The 22558-nt window shown below is 41.0% G+C and overlaps 1 protein-coding gene across 3 annotated transcripts in view; it reads right to left on the reverse strand.

The window, feature by feature from the left end:
- The window catches only part of LOC128706605 (microsomal glutathione S-transferase 1), a 71712-nt gene extending 50650 nt beyond the window's left edge, over positions 1-21062 (reverse strand). The window contains exon 1 of one of the 3 annotated variants that reach the window (XM_070090761.1): positions 21013-21062. The gene's annotated coding sequence lies outside the window, so the exon portion shown is untranslated. Of the gene's footprint in view, positions 1-19531; positions 19623-21012 lie in introns of those variants that run through there. The other 2 variants (XM_070090758.1, XM_070090768.1) reach the window with 2 other exon arrangements.
- Between the last annotated feature and the right edge of the window lie 1496 nt (positions 21063-22558).

Genomic DNA, 22558 nt, shown 5'->3' on the forward strand with positions numbered 1-22558 from the left:
CAATTATCAGCAGATACTTGTGCTGACATGATCCTGCTGGGAGACAATTATCAGCAGATACTTGTGCTGACATGATCCTGCTGGGAGACAATTATCAGCAGATACTTGTGCTGACATGATCCTGCTGGGAGACAATTATCAGCAGATACTTGTGCTGACATAATCCTGCTGCGAGACAATTATCAGCAGATACTTGTGCTGACATGATCCTGCTGGGAGACAATTATCAGCAGATACTTGTGCTGACATGATCCTGCTGGGAGACAATTATCAGAAGATACTTGTGGTGACATGATCCTGCTGGGAGACAATTATCAGCAGATACTTGTGCTGACATGATCCTGCTGGCAGACAATTATCAGCAGATACTTGTGCTGACATGATCCTGCTGGGAGACAATTATCAGCAGATACTTGTGCTGACATGATCCTGCTGGGAGATAATTATCAGCAGATACTTGTGCTGACATGATCCTGCTGGGAGACAATTATCAGCAGATACTTGTGCTGACATGATCCTGCTGGGAGACAATTATCAGCAGATACTTGTGCTGACATGATCCTGCTGGGAGACAATTATCAGCAGATACTTGTGCTGACATGATCCTGCTGGGAGACAATTATCAGCAGATACTTGTGCTGACATGATCCTGCTGGGAGACAATTATCAGCAGATACTTGTGCTGACATAATCCTGCTGCGAGACAATTATCAGCAGATACTTGTGCTGACATGATCCTGCTGGGAGACAATTATCAGCAGATACTTGTGCTGACATGATCATGCTGCGAGACAATTATCAGCAGATACTTGTGGTGACATGATCCTGCTGGGAGACAATTATCAGCAGATACTTGTGCTGACATAATCCTGCTGGGAGACAATTATCAGCAGATACTTGTGCTGACATAATCCTGCTGGGAGACAATTATCAGCAGATACTTGTGCTGACATAATCCTGCTGGGAGACAATTATCAGCAGATACTTGTGCTGACATAATCCTGCTGGGAGACAATTATCAGCAGATACTTGTGCTGACATGATCCTGCTGGGAGACAATTATCAGCAGATACTTGTGCTGACATGATCCTGCTGGGAGACAATTATCAGCAGATACTTGTGCTGACATAATCCTGCTGGGAGACAATTATCAGCAGATACTTGTGCTGACATAATCCTGCTGGGAGACAATTATCAGCAGATACTTGTGCTGACATAATCCTGCTGGGAGACAATTATCAGCAGATACTTGTGCTGACATGATCCTGCTGGGAGACAATTATCAGCAGATACTTGTGCTGACATGATCCTGCTGGGAGACAATTATGAGCAGATACTTGTGCTGACATGATCCTGCTGGGAGATAATTATCAGCAGATACTTGTGCTGCTGAGTCTTTTGCTTTCATATGGAGTGATTTTCGTGTGCAAGTTTGGTACTAATCCCTCTAGGATTTTCCAAGTGTATATAATCATGTATCTCTCCTGCCTGCATTCTAGGGAGTACACGTTGAGGAACTTCAAGCATTCCCAGTAATTTAGGTGTTTTATCGCAGTTATGTGTGCTGTGAAGGTTCTCTGTACATTTTCTAGGTTAGCATTTTCACCTGCACTGAAAGGTGCTTTTAGTGTGCAGCAATATTCCAGCCTAGATAGAACACGAAACCTGAAGAGCATCATCATCTTGGGCTTGGTATCCCTAGTTTTAAAGGTTCTCATTATCCATCCTGTCATTTTTCAAGCAGATGTGATTGATACAATGTTATGGTCTTTGAAGGTGAGATCCTCTGAAATGATCACTCCCAGGTCTTTTACATAAGGTTTTCTCTCTATTGTGTAGTTGGAATTTGTTTTATAATTCGATATAGTTTTAATTTCCTCACATTTTCCATACCAGAGTAATTGAAATTTCTCATCATTGAACTTCTTATTGTTTTCTGCAGCCCATTTAAAGACTTGGTTGATGTCCATCTGAAGTCTTACAGTGTCTTCAATGGAGGACACTGTCACACAAATTCAGGTATCATCTGCAAAGGAAGACACGGTGCTGTGGCCTACATCACTGTCTATGTCAGATATGAGGACGAGGAACAAGATGGGAGCGAGTACTGTGCCTTGTGAAACACAACTTTTCACTGTAGCCACCTCGGACTTTACTCTGTTGACTACTACTCTTTGCATTCTATTTGTCAGGAAATTATAGATCCATCTACCAAACTTTTCCTGTTATTCCTTTATCATGCATTTTGTGCACTATTACACCATGGTCGCCCCTGTCAAAGACTTTTGCAAAGTCTGTGTATAGATTTTTATGATATGGGACGTTAGCACTAGCGGTCTGTAGTTCTTTGCTATTACTTTACTGCCCCCTTTGTGGAGTGGGGCTATGTCTGTTGTTTTTAGCAGCTGTAGGACGACCCCTGTGTCCATGCTTCCTCTCCATAGGGTGTTAAAAGCACATGATAAGGGCTTCTTGCAGTTCTTGATGAACATGGAGTTCCATGAGTCTGAGTTCCCACAGAAGTTGCAAGAAATCCATGCAGTAGCTTGTTTGTTTGTTTGGTTGCAGACTACACGGGATTTCATGATGTGATTTTATTGGTTGTTTTACTGTACATTCTACTATCCTCTTTAAAGTGTAGATCTGTCTATTTTTATTCTATCTGTTTGTATTTGTATGTGTGTGTGTTTGTAGTTACTGTATGGGTGTTTGATAAGGGCACGTAAAACCCCTCAGCTTATGAATTTGGTCAGATACCTTATTTTTTCAACGAATCCGTTTTGGAGTTAAGGGCACCTAGAACTCTTTCAGATTTTGAATTCAGTCAGGGTACACTTATTTCTTGGACGAATCCAGTCGAATCCGGTCAGTGTATCACTTATTTTACGAATCTAGTCGGTGATTTTGGACTAGCTCGTGAAAGGACTACTGGAATATTATTTAACAGAGTAATGAGTGTTTAGTTTGATACAGAAAGTATAACTTGTGTGTTGGAGAAATCGGTGACTTCAAGCACCTCCTGCTATGACGAACGCCCAGTGACCTCTGGCACCCTTTTTTACCACCTGAAGTTTTCGGCACTTATAGATCCCTGTTTACCTGGGGTTTACCTCGAGAGGGCTTCGGGGGCCAACGGCCTCACGGCCCGGTCTGAAACCAGACTTCATGGTAGATCAGGGTCTGATCAACCAGGCTGTTACTGCTGGCCGCATGCAAGTTGACGTACAAACAACAGCCCGGTTGGTCAGGTACTGACTTTAGGCGCCTGTCCAGTGCCTTCTTGAAGACACCCAGGGGTCTATTGGTAATCCCCCTTATGTATGCTGGGAGGCAACTGAACAGTCTTGGGCCCTGGACACTTATTGTGTTGTCTCTCAGTGCACTCGTGGCGCCCCTGCTTTTCATCCGGGGAATGTTGCATCTCCTGTCGAGTCTTTTGCTTTCATAGGGAGTGATTTTCATGTGCAGGTTTGGTACCAATCCCTCCAGGACCTTCCAAGTGTATATTATCATGTATCTCTCTCGCCTGCGTTCGAGGGAATACAGATCAAGGACCTTCAACCATTCCCAGTAGTTTAGGTGCCTTATCATACTTATGTGTGCCGTGAAAGTTCTTTGTACACTCTCCAGGTCTGCAATGTCGCCAGCCTTGAAGGGGGCCGTTAGTGTACAGCAGTATTCCAGCCTAGAGAGCACAAGCGATTTGAAGACAATCATCATGGGCTTGACATCCCTATTTTTGAAGGTTCTCATTATCCATCCAATCATTTTCCTAGTGGATGAGGTAGATACATTGTTGTGATCTTGGTAGGCAAGATCCTCTGATATTATGATTCCCAGATCCTTCACATTACTTTTCTGCTCTATTGTATGGTTAGAATTTGTCGTATACCCTGACACATTTTTAATTCCTTCAAGTTTCCCATATCTGAGTAGTTGAAATTTCTCCTCGTTGAACTTCATATTGTTTCGAGTGACCCATTCGAAGATTTGGTTGATGTCCGCTTGGAGTCAATGGAGGTCACTGCCATGGCAATCCGGGTGTCATCCGCAAAGGAAGACACGGAGCTATGGCTTATATCTCAATGTCAGAAATGAGGATGAGGAATAGAATGTGAGCAAGTACTGTGCTTTGTGGAACAGAGCTTTTTACCGTGGCTGCCTGGGACTTTACTCTGTTTACTGTTACTCTTTGTGTTCTATTTGTCAGGAAGTTGTAGATCCATCTACTAACTTTTCCTGTTATTCCTTTATCACGCATTTTGTGTGCTATTACACCATGGTCACACTTGTCGAAAGCTTTTGCAAAGTCTGTGTATACTACATCTGTATTTTATCCTCAGCAACATCCAGGACCTTGTCATAGTGGTCCAGGAGCTGGGACAGGCAGGAGCAACTTGCTCCAAACCCGTGTTGCCCTGCATTGTGTGACTGATGGTGATCTTGCTTCTTAGAACCCTCTCAAAGATTTTTATGACATGAGATGTTAGTGCTATCGGTCTGTAGTTTTTTGCAATTGCTTTACTGCCACCTTTGTGGAGTGGGGCAAAGTCTGTTGTTTTTAGTGTGTGGGATGACCCCTGTGTCCATGCTCCCTCTCCATAGAATGCTGAAGGCATGTGATAGGGGTTTCTTGCAATTCTTGATGAACATGGAGTTCCATGAGACTGGGCCTGGAGCAGAGTGCATGGGTATGTCATTTATTGCCTTTTCAAAGTCTTGTGGAGTTAGGATAGTATCCGATATTTTTGAGATGACCAGATTCTGGATTTCGTTCATAAAGAATTCATTTGGATTGTCGACCCTTAGTGTGGACAGTGGCTCACTGAACACTGAGTTGTACTGGGATTTTAATATCTAACTCATTTCTTGGCTGTCATCTGTGTATGTCCCATCCCGCCTGAGTAGGGACCCAATACTGGATGTTTTTTCCTTAGATTTGGCATAAGAGAAGAAGTATTTTGTTTTTGTTTTTTCAATTTCCTTTATGGCTTTTAGTTCTACCTGTGAATCTTGTCTCCTGTAAGATTCCTTCAGCTTAAGTTCGATATTTGCAATTTTATTAACCAGTGTGTCCCTTCGTATTTCAGATATATTGACCCCTCTCAGCAGCTCTGTGACTCTTCACCTTCGTTTGTATAGGGAGCATCTCTCTCTTTGTAGTTTACATCTTTTCTTTCTTTTTCTTAATGGAATGTATCTTGAGCAGATCTCAAGAATCACAGAGTTCATTTTTTCTAGGCAGATGTTCGGATCCATGTTGTTTAGGATATCTTCCCAGCTTATTTCATTTAGGACATGGTTGACTTGATCCCATTGTATGTTTTTGTTATTGAAATTGAATTTTGTGAAGAGGCCTTCATGACTGATCACATTTTGCTGATCAGGAGAGCTGTGCATACATGTCTGTACCTCTATTATATTGTGATCTCAGTGTATTGTCTTTAATACAGTTATATTATATATCAGATCATCATTGTTAGTGAAGATGACGCCCAGCGTATTTTCTAGTCTAGTAGGCTCTAATATTTGCTGGTTTAATTAAGGTGAATTTGGTGCAGAGATTTAATAGATCGTGTGGGTGTGAATTTTCATCTGAGCTGCCATCATTAACAGCCTGGTTGATCAGGCCCTGATCCACCACGAGGCCTGGTCACAGACCGGGCTGCAGGGGCGTTGACCCCTGAAATCCTCTCCAGGTATACTCCAGGTACATCACTGTCAGTGTTTAACAAGTTCTTTCATCTTTATATACCTCAAAATATCTAGGTTGTATTTGTTAATCCTTCTGACCTATAAACGTGGTATTTCAGTGACAAAAACAGTATTATAGTTAAACTTAACTGAAAAACAAGCTTTGGAAATTTTCTAAGTTCATAAAATGGAGAATGACAAAAACAGTAACAATCTATGTGACTCCAAATCCTAAAGTCTTATATTAATGTGGTTGAGCGTGATATATAGTTGTGGAATGTTGGTGACACGACTGTGTGTACAGTGTAGAGAGCGAGTGGGACGACAACCAGGACTGTCTGTATGGTGTAGTAGGTGTAGTGAGCGAGTGGGACGACAACCAGGACTGTCTGTATGGTGTAGTAGGTGTAGTAGTGAGCGAGTGGGACGACAACCAGGACTGTCTGTATGGTGTAGTAGGTGTAGTGAGCGAGTGGGACGACAACCAGGACTGTCTGTATGGTGTAGTAGGTGTAGTAGTGAGCGAGTGGGACGACAACCAGGACTGTCTGTATGGTGTAGTAGGTGTAGTGAGCGAGTGGGACGACAACCAGGACTGTCTGTATGGTGTAGTAGGTGTAGTAGTGAGCGAGTGGGATGACAACCAGGACTGTCTGTATGGTGTAGTAGTGAGTGGGACAACAACCAGGACTGTGCATATGGTGTAGTAGTGAGCGAGTGGGACGACAACCAGGACTGCCTGTACGGTGTAGTAGGTGTAGTAGTGAGCAAGTGGGACGACAGCCAGGACTGTCTGTATGGTGTAGTAGTGAGTGGAGCAACAACCAGGACTGTCTGTATGGTGTAGTAGTGAGAGAGTGGGACGACAACCAGGACTGTCTGTAAGGTGTAGTAGTGAGCGGGACTACAACCAGGACTGTCTGTATGGTGTAGTAGTGAGCGAGTGAGATGACAACCAAGACTGTGCATATGGTGTAGTAGTGAGCGAGTGGGACGACAACCAGGACTGCCTGTACGGTGTAGTAGGTGTAGTAGTGAGCAAGTGGGACGACAACCAGGACTGTTTGTATGGTGTAGTAGTGAGTGGGACGACAACCAGGACTGTTTGTATGGCATAGATGTGAGCGAGTGGGACGGCAACCAGAACTGTCTGTACAGTCTAGTAGTGAGCGAGTGGGACGACAACCAGGACTATACGGCGTAGTAGTGAGCGAGTGGGACAACCAGGACTGTCTGTAAGGTGTAGTGAGCGAGTGGGACGACAACCAAGAGAACACTGCTCTTGCTGCCATATCTATAGCTAAGTTATTGTCAGTGATTTTAACATACATTATTGAAGAGAATGGAAGAAAAATATACAATTTTAAATGGAAAAATTCTTCTATGGTTAGCAGTACTTATCTTACTTATGATTATATACCTGTAACCCTTGTTATTCTTAATATATACCGTTGACTTGACACAGGTAATAAACTCATTAGATTTAGGAAGATATGCGACCAAACACCAGGACATATTTATTTGAAAACGTTTCGGTCCTGGGATCTTGATCAGAAGTGATTATCTCAGTAGTAGTACCAGTTCCTAGTAACCAGTTACCAGTAACCAGTGTACCAGTAGATGACTCACTACCAACCGTCTCTGCGTGAATCACTGACTGTATTCATATTGCTGCTGACCATAGCAGGATTTCAAACACCCCCTCACCCTTAGGCACTCATGGGTCAGTCAAGATAGGGAGCAGAGAGAGGCAGGTCGGCTGTTGGCTCTTTCCATACTTCCCGTTATATATTATACGTACTACCAGCCTACGTGAGTATTCTTACCCTATCCACGTATCGAAAACCCACATGACAAATGGTGGCACCGGTGTGGGTGTGGATTTAAGGGTATTTCAAGATGTTAGAAGACTGTTTGTGGGGAGCCGGCAGGTCAAAGGTGAACCATCTGCCACCTCCAGCTAGCAGCTTACCGTCAGCACACCACCCTGTGTACTCCAGCCTGCAAGCCTGTTGCAGCCGTTTTTCAAGCTTCCTGGCTTAGTTCGTGTGCTAATTGCTTCAATCTCCGAGGGGTTGACCCGGATTTTGCAATTAAGCCAGCCAAGCCAGACAGTGGAAGTGAACGCCAGTCAGCCTATCATCCAGCCTGTCTCTTGTCATCCACCTGCTCCTTCATGCTGTGTGCATCGTTACACGTCTTCCAGTCAGCCATTCTCGTGGGTTAAGCCAGTCAGCCAACCCAGCTTCCTAACCCAGCTGAGAGAGAGAAGTAAGCCACACAAGTTCCTCTGAAGTATTGTCTCATATATCGCTTGTGCTTGGATGCTGGTACGAGTGGTCTTCATCATCCCTGTGGCATTGTGATTTAGTTAAGCCACCTTGTGCGTGGTGAGAAGTGCATGGCAGTGAGAGCGCACAGGGCCAGCTTGTTCCTCTGCCCCCACCACCACCACCCACCACCCACCTCATCTACCTGTGGGGTTTTTCTGTACCGGGTCCTAGTACTGTTTTGGCTCACATAATTGGTCAAGAGATTGTAGCTGAGCACCAACGATAAAGCCAGTTATGTGAGTTCACCTAGAAAGCGCATTTCTTCCGACGACAGTGTGAGTGTAGGCGTCATCTCCCGCATAGGACAATCCTCCCCTCATCACTAGTCATCCCGTCTTCTACTCCAGACTTCAGTGATAATTTTCTAGAGACATTTTCCTGCATTTAAAGACATTTGCGTGTGTGAGACATTTACAGTGAATTTCTTGTGTACTCTAAGTCTTGTGTTTTCAGTGTAGACTCAGTGTTTCTTTGACTCATTATTTTTTTTGCAATATTTTTCAGTGTTATCGCTCATCTCATATTTTTTTTGTGTGTTTTTTTTTATGCTACTCTCTGTCTGTAGTAAGTATTATTGTGTAGTGTACCAGTCAGTCACTCCGTGTGAAGTGATTCATTTTTTTTATCTGTATTCTTTCAGCATTGTATTCTCCAGTATTTGTCATTGTATTTCATGCAGTGATATTCCCAGTACGTATGCTAAATTATCTATTTATTTCTATGTGTACCTTTTTTTTGTACACCAGCAGTGTCTCATTCTCTGATCTTTTCGCAGACTTGTGTACCATTATTTTTGCCAGCAATTTTTGTCGTATCAGTCACAGCAAGATTTTGTTGTAAGAATATACTAAAAAAATGAATAAGTGAATATGTTGTGTGTGCCCCGCCACTTGTAAGTGTTGTGTGCCCCGCCACTTGTAAGTGTTGTGTGCCCCGCCACTTGTAAGTGTTGTGTGCCCCGCCACTTGTAAGTGTTGTGTGCCCCGCCACTTGTAAGTGTTACACTTCCAGTTTTGTTTCTTGTTTTATTTTTATTCATATTTTTCATATTTCTTTGAACAAATTCACTCTTAGTGTAATTTCAATTTCTTTTTAACATAAAGTGTTTTCTTTACTCTGAGTAAATTGTTTCGTCTAATTTACAATTAAGAGTTAAAGTGTTCAATCAGTTTTTCTTCATATTTTTATTTTATTATTTAACCAACATTTTCCCAGTGTAACTTTATTACTGCATTGATTATTTCTACACCTTATTTTGTTGCACTTGTTCTGCAGTGAATTTTCTTTTATTGTTATTTTTATGCATTATTGTTCTCAGTTCATTATTGTTTGAGTCCTGTTTTTTATTTCATTAATTTTCCTGATGTTGTCTTTGCATTATATTTTAATTTTGTTTATGCATTCTTAGAAAATATTTAAATTTCCCAGTTATCTCTCGTTGCATACAATTTAGTGATTTTATTTTATACTTTTTACATTGATTTACAATTTTATTAGTTAATTTCTTTATTAGTAAGAGTACAGACAGCTCATTTTGCATTTAATTCAGTCTCCAGTAATATTTTTTACTTGTAAATTTCAATGTAATTTTTTTATCTTGTCCAGCAGTCCTTTACATTGAGTTGTCCTTCCTCTTGCAGTGTATCTTAGACATTTTTTTTTATTACTTCTGCAGAATTAGTTGCATCTCTTTTAATTTTAACATTTTGTATCATTTTTATTGTTCATTATTTTTGCCTTATTTGTTCTTGTGCAACTTCTTTACCATTATGTCTCACATACCGTCAAGTGATACTTTAGTGAATGTCGACACTCAGACCTCTCAGGCTACTGCTGCTCCGGTCATCAGTCCTCACAGTTCCTTATGGACTGACAGACCGACCCAGACACTGAGACACTACAGTTTTACTCGTGATTCCCTTGATGCGTTACCTTTATTCAATGGCCATGTACATAGTCTTGAAGCATGGCTTACTGCCATTCGTTCTCGTGTTAATGCTCTAGTTGAAGGTCCTCCTTCTGAGGAAATTCTTATCAGACTTGCGAAAGAAGCTCTTCATCGATCCCCTGCTGCTGTTCACGTTGTTGATCTCCTTGATATGCGAGACTTCAGGAATCTTACTAAGTGGTCACAATATGAGGAACTGATTCGTTCTTTCCTTATACCAGTAAAAACAGCTGATCCATATGTCGTTCTTAGGGAACTAGTGAATGCTACACCCATGACTAATGAATCGTTGAGTGCCTTTGCTGTTAGATTGTGTGTGTGTGTGTGGGTGTGTGTGTGTGGGTGTGCGTCCTTGTGTGTATGCATATATTTGTACGCTCGTGTGCACATGTCCGTGCGTGCGCCCTCATGTGTGTATGTGCGCGCGCGCGCTAGTGTGGGTGTATGATCCACTTAATATTTGTATTTATAACTCATTACAATTGTGACCAGGTGTGGACGTATCAGTGGTTCATTACTTCGTAATTTGTTCATGACTGTAACCATGTATAGGAGTGAAGCTGATTCATTACCTCTGTAACTTGCCATGATTGTGACCAGATCTACCTGGAGTTCATTACCTTTGTAACTAGTTCAGCTATCATAACTTTGGGGTCCAGTCACTGGACCCATTATGTACCTTTGTAATCTTTTGACTACCGCCCACAGGATGGGTATGGGGTGCATAAAGATATTAAACTAAAGTGTGTGTGTGTGTGTGTGTGTGTGTGTGTGTGTGTGTGTGTGTGTGTGTGTGTGTGTGTGTGTGTGTGTGTGTGTGTGTGTGTGTGTGTGTGTGTGGTGTGTGACTCAACAATCAATATTTGCACCAATAACTCATTACAGTTGTGACCGGGTGTGGAAGTGTGAATTGCTCATTACACTATAATTTGTTCATGATTGTAGCCATGTATAAACGTAAGTAACCATTCTACAGAATTCATTACCTTTGTAACTTGTGAGCTCATTACCTTTGTACCTAGTTCAGCTATCAAAACTTTGGGGGCCCAGTCCCTGGACCCATTACGTACCTCTGTAATCTGTAAATACCTTTGTAACTTGTCATGATTGTGACCAGACTTACCTGTTCATTACCTTTGTAAATTGTGAGTTCATTACCTTTGTAAATTGTGAGTTCATTACCTCTGTAACTTGCTCAGCTATCAAAACTTTGGAGTCCAGTCCCTGGACCAATTATGTACCTCTGTAATCTTTTGACTACCGCCCACAGGATGGGTATGGGGTGCATAATAAACATATTAAACTAACTAACTGTTAGATTAGACAAACTTTTATCATCATTTATCAATGCTGTCCAGTCCTCAGCTTTTGTCCCTGACGAGGATAAACCATCCACAGCACCGTTTGCTAAAATAGCAACTTTTGGAGCAATCAAAGAACTAATGCTGCCTGCTTCTGTGTGTGCATATGAGGCTAATCCTCCAGCTGTGACGATGGAACCCCTTACAGCCCTAAATCATGTACGTTCCTTGTGCCCCCAGGGTACTTTCCCATGTATCAAAAGTAATTTCACACCTATGCCTCAGTCTGCACCACCTCTTGTTTGTGCCACAGCGACAAATCGTGGTCGTCAACCATCTCAGCGATCACCAAGGACCAGTGTACAGAGTCATTATAAACCTCGTAGTATTCATAGTACATTCAGTAACCATAGTCAGCAGACTTGTTACAACTGTGGTTTCCGTGGCCATATTGCAATTAATTGTCCTGATAGTTACCCTAAGAGGCGTCATACTGATGATGAGTACCAGTCAGATCTTCCCTACTGTTCTTATCATAGAATACATGGACATGACACATCTGAGTGCAATGCTCTCTACAACCTTCAGTACTCTAGGTCTTTCCGTGGCCGTTCCAACCGCAGAACCCGTAGAGGAAATAGACATCGTGGTTCTCAAAATAACCAGAACCAGGCTCATTCTTCCAATTCGGGGGAATTCGAGCGCCCCAGTCAAACCGTCCCATGGTGACAGTAGGTGATAATGAGTACACCATCCCCATTCACAATTCCTTTGAAGCCTTAAGCAGTCTCGAGAATGACAATCCTGCTGATGATGTTGCTTCACACGTCTCTGACGTAGATGATTTTGGGGATGAAGTGGAACAAATCTTTGCTGATGACAATCCACCTTTTTGTTTGCACATAACTTCCAGTGCAACAATAGGCCCTATAGTGCAAGCATTTGTTCATAATGCGCCCGTTCATTTGTTCATGGACTCTGGTGCGCAAGTCAATATTATCAGGTCTAGTTTGTTTAGGGATAAGCAGTTACGACATGTCCTTCTCGTAGAACCGACTCATGTGTCCTCCCTTAGTGGAGTAGCTGGTTCTCACCTGTGTGTCCGAGGTCGGACTTCCCTCACCTTTTCTATCCAAGGTAGAGACTTCACTGCTTCCTTCCTTGTTGTCGACCAGATTACTTTCCCTGGTGACCTTCTACTAGGATTTGCTTCCATGCGAAACTTACGCATTGTGCTCGACCCTTATCGATGGCATGCCCAAATTGATGACTTGATCATACCATTTTGGGGTTACCAGCTTGGACCCGAGATCTGCCATACTGCCGCGGAGTATGACATTCGAATTAAGTCCTTACAGGCCAGTGCATTTTCCAGTAGCGTACCCAAGTGGTCAGGCACTGATGATCCTGTCACTCCTGTCTGTGTTCCTGCAACTTCAGACTTGCAAGATAGTGTCCAGTTACCTCAAGTGTCCGAGGATGCTCTGACTACTTTGAGTGCTGAGCCTATCCCTGCAATGTCTGCTAGTTCAAGTAGTAGTTTCTCCACAGGGGACGCCTTGTCGGAAAACAATTACTTGCAACTAGTAATGCCATCTCTTGTTGATGTCACATGCCGTCTGCAGAAAGACGTTTCTGTCGCAGCTAGTGCCCTCACTAGAGTGTCTGTTGTTGTTCCTAGTGTTCCAGATGGTGATAACGTCCTAGTTGACAGTGATTCCTGTCAGTAAGATCCATTTCTTCCTCGCTAACACTTCTGGTCACAGTGTTCGTCTCAGAGCAAATACCAATCTTGTTGACCTTGTTCACTATCCTTACCCTGTTCAGGTAGAGGATGAGTTGCCACCTGACCAGTGGGTCGGTACTATTTCTACCGGGGAGACCTCATCCACTTCACTGGATCAATCTGTTCCACCAGTTGAGGAGAAAGACATAGCTCCCACTGACTTCCCAGATGAAATCAAGTGTTTGTTGACTCTGTTGAACAAACGTCGTAAAGCCATTGCCTTACCAGGTGAGAAGATGGGTATAACGAACTTATTGTCCCATCGTATTCCACTTGAACCTGGTACTAGACCTATCTATATACCTGCATACAGAATGCCTCATTCACAAGTTGCTGTTGCAGAAGAATTGATCAATCAAATGCTTGATGATGGAGTTATTGCACCTAGCAATTCACCTTGGAATGCACCCTTGATCCTAGTACCTAAGAAGGATGGTACTTGGTGCCCAGTGATTGACTTTAGGAAGTTAAATGTGAAAACTATCCCAGATCGCTTCCCACTTCCTGTACTGGGTGATCTTTTACGTAACATTGGAGATAACAAAGTCTTTTCAACCCTGGACTTGTTACAAGGGTTTTGGCAAGTCCCTCTTCATGAGGACAGCCAAGACCTAACTGCATTCTCCACTCCTACAGGTCATTATCACTTCCTCCATATGGCGTTTGGATTACGATCCTCCCCTATCATGTTCTCAAGGCTCATGACTAATATCTTTAGAGGTCTCATAGGTAATGCACTTATGGTGTACTTAGATGACGTAATCGTCATGTCTAAAGACATGGATACACACTTGAAAAGACTTGAGGTAGTACTTGGTAAGCTTGAAGAAGCCAATTTAAAGATCAAACTGTCTAAATGTCAATTTTTCAGATCAGAAGTTAAGTTTCTTGGTCACGTAGTCACTCCTAGACGGGTTACGACTGACCAAAGTAAAGTAACTGCAGTACTAAACTTTCCAACTCCCAAAACTGCTGATGCCGTAAGATCCTTTGTGGGCTTAGCAGGTTTTTATAGATCTTTCATTGCCAATTTTTCTTCCATAGCTGCTCCTCTAACTGAGTTGCTTAAGAAAGATGCTCCTTTTGTTTGGACCTTCCGTCAAGAAAGAGCATTCCAAACTCTAAAAGAAAAGCTAACATCTTCTCCAATTTTGAAATTTCCAGATTTTTCTAAGCCCTTCTATCTGACAACTGATGCTAGTTCAATTGGCATAGGTGCCGTACTAGATCAGAAGACCAATGGCAAGTACAACGCAGTTGCATTTGCTAGCCGAGACATTACGAAGGCTGAACGTAATTATACAGTAACTGAGCAAGAAGCTTTAGCAATAGTATGGTCTTTAAAGCACTTCCGAGACATTATTTATCAGTACTCTGTTCATGTCTTGACAGACCATGCTCCACTGATACCTTTATTCCAGAGCAAACAACCTACTGGAAGGTTAGCCAGATGGACCTTGACTATCCAAGAGTTCAATCCCACCTTTGAACACTTACCTGGCAAGTCAAATGTAGTCGCAGATGCCTTATCACGACATATTAGTATAGTAACTGCAGACCCTCCATTAAGTGCTGAGGATGTAAAGAATGCTCAACGAACAGATCCCATGTGGTCTGGTGTGATTCGATTCCTGCTCCAGGAAGATCTTATTCTGACTGTGAAGCCACCAGCACCCATCAGTGACTTTGTCATGAACCAAGAATTACTGTATCGAACAGCCGAGTTGGGTACTCCTAGCAGAAGAGTATACCAGTTAGTAATTCCACAGTCGCTAGTGAATGTAGTTCATGATGTACCAGGTGTTGCGCACCCTGGTATGGATCGTTCAGTAAAACAAGCCAGATTGAAATACTTTTGGCCTCGTATGGCAACTGATATTTCTGAGTATGTTAAGAAATGTAGTGTCTGCATGCAACATGAAGGTAATGCTAATGGTCCTAATCCAATCCAAGTGTATCCAACTACTAGCGAACTGTGGGAAAGAGTTGCGCTAAATTTGTTAACTAATTTCCAATGTTCCCTCCAGGGCAACAAACATCTGTGTTATGGTAGACCATTTCACCAGATATTGTGAGTTAGTTCCTATTGCAGATAAGACTGCCGAGACAGTAGCTAAAGCGTTTAAAGAACACATTATCTGCAGGCATACCACCCCTAAATCTCTAGTAACAGATAATGGAGGTGAATTCTGTAATGAGATTCTTGAAAATTTGTGTACCTTGTACAAGATCTCTAAATCCACCATTGTTCCTCATCATCCTGCCAGCAATGGGTTAGCGGAATGTACCAATAAGAAAGTACTTGATGTCTTGAGAGCCACTATCAATCCCAACAGTGAAACTTGGGATGAAGTTATACCTGATGTGCAGTGTGCTATAAATTCTGCTTACAATGTTTCCATAGGTGACACTCCACATTATGCATTGTATGGTGTAGATAAACGTTTGCCTTATGAGTTGCTATATTCTAATCCGAAACCAAATTACAACCCTGATGATTTCATAGCAACTCATACCAGTTTAGCTCAAAGTGTCTTTAGAAGAATCCATGAAACACTTCATAAATCAACAGCAGAATTTACAAGAGTCGCAAACACTCGAGCAAAGCCATCCAAAATCAAAGTAGGTTCGAGAGTTATGCTGACTAACTTTAACAAAACGTCTGCAATGCCTAAGCTTGATCAAAAGTTTGTTGGTCCTTATCGAGTAGTTGAACATATCACTGGTAATAAGTATAAGGTTAGAGAAATTAGTACTGGTCAGTATGAAGAATCGCATTTAGATCACATGAAGTTAGTATGTGATGATAATGATGTTCCAACCCAGACTAATGTGACAGACTCTGACAATCCTCCTGATCCTGTACTCTCTTCCTCTGATACTCAGTCAGACGATCAACCTGAATGTCGTTATTCCCTACGTACACGACAGGTATTGAGAAATCCTCAAGTATCATTTGTAACTACCAATTCAGATTTGCCTCAAATACAGCATGAGTTAGCCAGTGCAACAGAGTTTGATCCTCCCAGAGATGACACCCATTCTGCATATGTCAATCTCACCCTAGCAGAGTTGGGGTTAAATGTAAATAACCTGTATAGATGAATAATTACAGTATCAACTTATCAGTATTCAAGCATTTTTTTTTGTGTTCATGTTCTCTCCGAATTCTGAGAGTTAACAGTCTAGATTTGAGTGCACCGAATCTGCCTTTCTGTTAAACACTTCTTTCTTTGTATATATTCCTTCCTCAGAATCCGTAGATCACATGAATACAGATCGATCGATCAAATTTTTCTTTTATCACTTCTATTGTGTAATCCCAACATTGAGTTTCATTTGATGAGTTGTGCTATATCATACCTTGTATTGCGTTATAGTTTCATTACAGTTTCAATTATGTAAGCTTCCATTCCAATATTCTACTTATGTATGTTATAATGTACAATTGTTGTGTACTTTGACATTGTCTAGAATCAGCCCAAGCCGTACACCTGCCGTCTCTAGTTTGTATTAGTTGTATGTCGGGATGACATACGTTGTCGCTGAGTTCTCAGTAGTAGTACCAGTTCCTAGTAACCAGTTACCAGTAACCAGTGTACCAGTAGATGACTCACTACCAACCGTCTCTGCGTGAATCACTGACTGTATTCATATTGCTGCTGACCATAGCAGGATTTCAAACACCCCCTCACCCTTAGGCACTCATGGGTCAGTCAAGATAGGGAGCAGAGAGAGGCAGGTCGGCTGTTGGCGCTTTCCATACTTCCCGTTATATATTATACGTACTACCAGCCTACATGAGTATTCTTACCCTATCCACGTATCGAAAACCCACATGACAATTAAGGTCTCAGAACCGAAACGTTTTCTAAATAAATATGTCCTAGTGTTTGCGTACGTGTGTTTCTAAACCAATTTGTCGTCATCTATTACTAAGGTTTATGTATACCAACAAGTATGATGAGGTGAATGAAGACTTGATGGATGCATACTTCATACACAGTCTGGAAACTAGGTACGGTAGGTCACTAGAGGCCAGAAACCAGCAAATGCAAGACAACGTTAAATTTTTAGAGGCTGGACTAGGAGCCAAGACACGAACCTCGTAAAAATATATCGGTGAGTACACTACACACCTGCATTGCAATACTACATACCTGTGCTGCAATACTATACACCAGGTAGGTAGACCTGTGTTGTAACACAACACATCTATGTATATAAACACCTGTGTTGTAACACTACACATCTAAGGTCTGGTCATGGACCGGAAGCGGGGGCGTTGACCCCCGTCACACCCTCCAGGTATCTTTCTTGCCACGCTACACACCTGTGTTGCAACACTACAAACCTGTGTTGCAACATTGCAAACATGTGTTGCAACACTACAAACCCGTGTTGCAACACTTCAAACCTGTGTTGCAACACTAGAAACCTGAATTGCAACACTACAAACCTGTGTTGCAACACTTCAAACCTGTGTTGCAACACTACAAACCCGTGTAGCAACACTACAAACCTGTATTGCAACATTGCAAACCTGTGTTGCAACACTACAAACCTGTATTGCAACACTGCAAACCTGTATTGCAACACTACAACCCTGTATTGCAACACTGCAAACCTGTGTTGCGACATTACAAACCTGTATTGCAACACTGCAAACCTGTGTTGCAACACTGCAAATCTGTGTTGCAACACTACAAACCTGTGTTGCAACACTACCTGTGTTACAAAACTGCAAATCTGTGTTGCAACACTACAAACCTGTGTTGCAACACCTCAAACCTATGTAGCAACACTACAAACTTGTGTAGCAACACTACAAATCTGTGTAGCAACACTACAAACCTGTGTAGCAACACTACAAACCTGTGTAGCAACACTACAAACCTGTATAGCAACACTACAAACCTGTGTAGCAACACCACAAACCTGTGTAGCAACACTACAAATCTGTGTAGCAACACTACAAACCTGTGTAGCAATACTACAAACCTGTGTAGCAACACTACAAATCTGTGTAGCAACACTACAAACCTGTGTTGCAACACCACAAACCTATGTAGCAACACTACAAACCTGTGTAGCAACACTACAAACCTGTGTAGCAACACTACAAACCTGTGTAGCAACACCACAAACCTGTGTAGCAACACTACAAATCTGTGTAGCAACACTACAAACCTGTGTAGCAACACTACAAACCTGTGTAGCAACACTACAAACCTGCGTTGCAACACTACAAACCTGTGTTGCAACACTACAAACCTGTGTAGCAACACTACAAACCTGTGTAGCAACACTACAAACCTGTGTAGCAACACTACAAACCTGTGTAGCAACACTATAAACCTGTGTAGCAACACTACAAACCTGCGTTGCAACACTACAAACCTGTGTAGCAACACTACAAACCTGCGTTGCAACACTACAAACCTGCGTTGCAACACTACAAACCTGTGTAGCAAAACTTCAAACCTGTGTAGCAACACTACAAACCTGTGTAGCAACACTACAAACCTGCGTTGCAACACTACAAACCTGTGTAGCAACACTACAAACCTGTGTAGCAACACTACAAACCTGCGTTGCAACACTACAAACCTGTGTAGCAACACTACAAACCTGTGTAGCAACACTACAAACCTGTGTAGCAACACTACAAACCTGCGTTGCAACACTACAAACCTGTGTTGCAACACTACAAACCTGTGTAGCAACACTACAAACCTGTGTAGCAACACTACAAACCTGTGTAGCAACACTACAAACCTGTGTAGCAACACTACAAACCTGCGTTGCAACACTACAAACCTGTGTAGCAACACTACAAACCTGTGTAGCAACACTACAAACCTGCATTGCAACACTACAAACCTGTGTAGCAACACTACAAACCTGTGTAGCAACACTACAAACCTGTGTAGCAACACTACAAACCTGCGTTGCAACACTACAAACCTGTATAGCAACACTACAAACCTGAGTAGCAACACTACAAACCTGCGTTGCAACACTACAAACCTGTGTAGCAACACTACAAACCTGTGTAGCAACACTACAAACCTGTGTAGCAACACTACAAACCTGCGTTGCAACACTACAAACCTGTGTTGCAACACTACAAACCTGTGTAGCAACACTACAAACCTGTGTAGCAACACTACAAACCTGCGTTGCAACACTACAAACCTGTGTTGCAGCTCATCACAAAATTTTACAAGATCATTTATATAATGTACATAACAGTATAATTTAAAGTGAAGAAGATATCTACTAACTACACTGAGTCTTATGTAGTACTAACTTGTTATAGAGATGATGTATACTAACTACACTGAGTCTTATGTAGTACTAACTTGTTATAGAGATGATGTATACTAACTACACTGAGACTTATGTAGTACTAACTTGTTATAGAGATGATGTATAATAACTACACTGAGTCTTATGTAGTACTAACTTGTTGTAGAGATGATGTATACTAACTACACTGAGTCTTATGTAGTACTAACTTGTTGTAGAGATGATGTATACTAACTACACTGAGTCTTATGTAGTACTAACTTGTTGTAGAGATGATGTATACTAACTACACTGAGTCTTATGTAGTACTAACTTGTTGTAGAGATGATGTATACTAACTACACTGAGACTTATGTAGTACTAACTTGTTATAGAGATGATGTATAATAACTACACTGAGTCTTATGTAGTACTAACTTGTTATAGAGATGATGTATACTAACTACACTGAGTCTTATGTAGTACTAACTTGTTATAGAGATGATGTATAATAACTACACTGAGACTTATGTAGTACTAACTTGTTATAGAGATGATGTATACTAACTACACTGAGACTTATGAAGTACTAACTTGTTATAGAGATGATGTATAATAACTACACTGAGTCTTATGTAGTACTAACTTGTTATAGAGATGATGTATAATAACTACACTGAGACTTATGTAGTACTAACTTGTTATAGAGATGATGTATACTAACTACACTGAGTCTTATGTAGTACTAACTTGTTGTAGAGATGATGTATAATAACTACACTGAGTCTTATGTAGTACTAACTTGTTATAGAGATGATGTATAATAACTACACTGAGACTTATGTAGTACTAACTTGTTATAGAGATGATGTATACTAACTACACTGAGACTTATGAAGTACTAACTTGTTGTAGAGATGATGTATACTAACTGCACTGAGTCTTATGTAGTACTAACTTGTTATAGAGATGATGTATACTAACTACACTGAGTCTTATGTAGTACTAACTTGTTATATAGATGATGTATACTAACTACACTGAGACTTATGTAGTACTAACTTGTTGTAGAGATGATGTATACTAACTACACTGAGTCTTATGTAGTACTAACTTGTTGTAGAGATGATGTATACTAACTACACTGAGTCTTATGTAGTACTAACTTGTTATAGAGATGATGTATACTAACTACACTGAGTCTTATGTAGTACTAACTTGTTATAGAGATGATGTATACTAACTACACTGAGTCTTATGTAGTACTAACTTGTTATAGAGATGATGTATACTAACTACACTGAGACTTATGTAGTACTAACTTGTTGTAGAGATGATGTATACTAACTACACTGAGTCTTATGTAGTACTAACTTGTTGTAGAGATGATGTATACTAACTACACTGAGTCTTATGTAGTACTAACTTGTTATAGAGATGATGTATACTAACTACACTGAGTCTTATGTAGTACTAACTTGTTATAGAGGTGATGTATACTAACTACACTGAGTTTGCGTGCAGCCAGCAGCAACAGCCTGGTTGATCAGGCTCTGATCCACCAGGAGGCCTGGTCACAGACCGGGCCGCGGGGCCGTTGACCCCCGAAACTCTCTCCAGGTAAACTCCAGGTAAACTCCTGTCTTATGTAGTACTAACTTGTTGTAGAGATGATGTATACTAACTACACTGAGACTTATGAAGTACTAACTTGTTGTAGAGATGATGTATACTAACTACACTGAGTCTTATGTAGTACTAACTTGTTATAGAGATGATGTATACTAACTACACTGAGACTTATGAAGTACTAACTTGTTGTAGAGATGATGTATACTAACTACACTGAGTCTTATGTAGTACTAACTTGTTATAGAGGTGATGTATACTAACTACACTGAGACTTATGAAGTACTAACTTGTTGTAGAGATGATGTATACTAACTACACTGAGACTTATGTAGTACTAACTTGTTGTAGAGATGATGTATACTAACTACACTGAGTCTTATGTAGCACTAACTTGTTATAGAGATGATGTATACTAACTACACTGAGTCTTATGTAGCACTAACTTGTTATAGAGATGATGTATACTAACTACACTGAGTCTTATGTAGTACTAACTTGTTGTAGAGATGATGTATACTAACTACACTGAGTCTTATGTAGTACTAACTTGTTATAGAGATGATGTATACTAACTACACTGAGTCTTATGTTGTACTAACTTGTTGTAGAGATGATGTATACTAACTACACTGAGTCTTATGAAGTACTAACTTGTTATAGAGATGATGTATACTAACTACACTGAGTCTTATGTAGTACTAACTTGTTATAGAGATGATGTATAATAACTACACTGAGTCTTATGTAGTACTAACTTGTTATAGAGATGATGTATACTAACTACACTGAGACTTATGTAGTACTAACTTGTTATAGAGATGATGTATACTAACTACACTGAGTCTTATGTTGTACTAACTTGTTGTAGAGATGATGTATAATAACTACACTGAGACTTATGTAGTACTAACTTGTTGTAGAGATGATGTATACTAACTACACTGAGACTTATGAAGTACTAACTTGTTGTAGAGATGATGTATACTAACTACACTGAGTCTTATGTTGTACTAACTTGTTGTAGAGCGGGAGTAAAGTGTCGTACCGCACTGCTGCCGGGAAGGAAGGATGGCGGAGGAATAATTTGTATTAAATCAAACAAAGATGGTCAACAGATATATCGTTTTCAAAACCAAAAATGTGTTTAATGACGTAAAATTGTCAGTGAAAAATACTGCTAATTCAAGAGGACTAAAAATTACCAAAATCCATTAATCATCGTGCGTCTGACACTCTCTGTTATTTAATTATTAGGCTTCTATATCATATTATTACTTGTTTCCTAACTTTATTATGAACGTTAAGTATATATTGTATATATATTGTATATACTGGGTTTAAAATATTCACTAAGTTCATTGTATTAAAAATGTTGAAGAATTATGTGAAGCTGCTGAGTCACGACAAGTTGTAAGTTACATCCACTGCTTACCAGGCCAGACCTTAGTTATCAAGGTCACCAACACTAGTTACCAGGCCAGACCTTAGTTATCAAGGTCACCCACACTAGTTACCAGGCCAGACCTTAGTTATCAAGGTCACCAACACTAGTTACCAGGCCAGACCTTAGTTA

Source organism: Cherax quadricarinatus, chromosome 3, assembly GCF_038502225.1.
Source record: "Cherax quadricarinatus isolate ZL_2023a chromosome 3, ASM3850222v1, whole genome shotgun sequence".
Lineage (NCBI taxonomy): Eukaryota > Metazoa > Arthropoda > Malacostraca > Decapoda > Parastacidae > Cherax > Cherax quadricarinatus.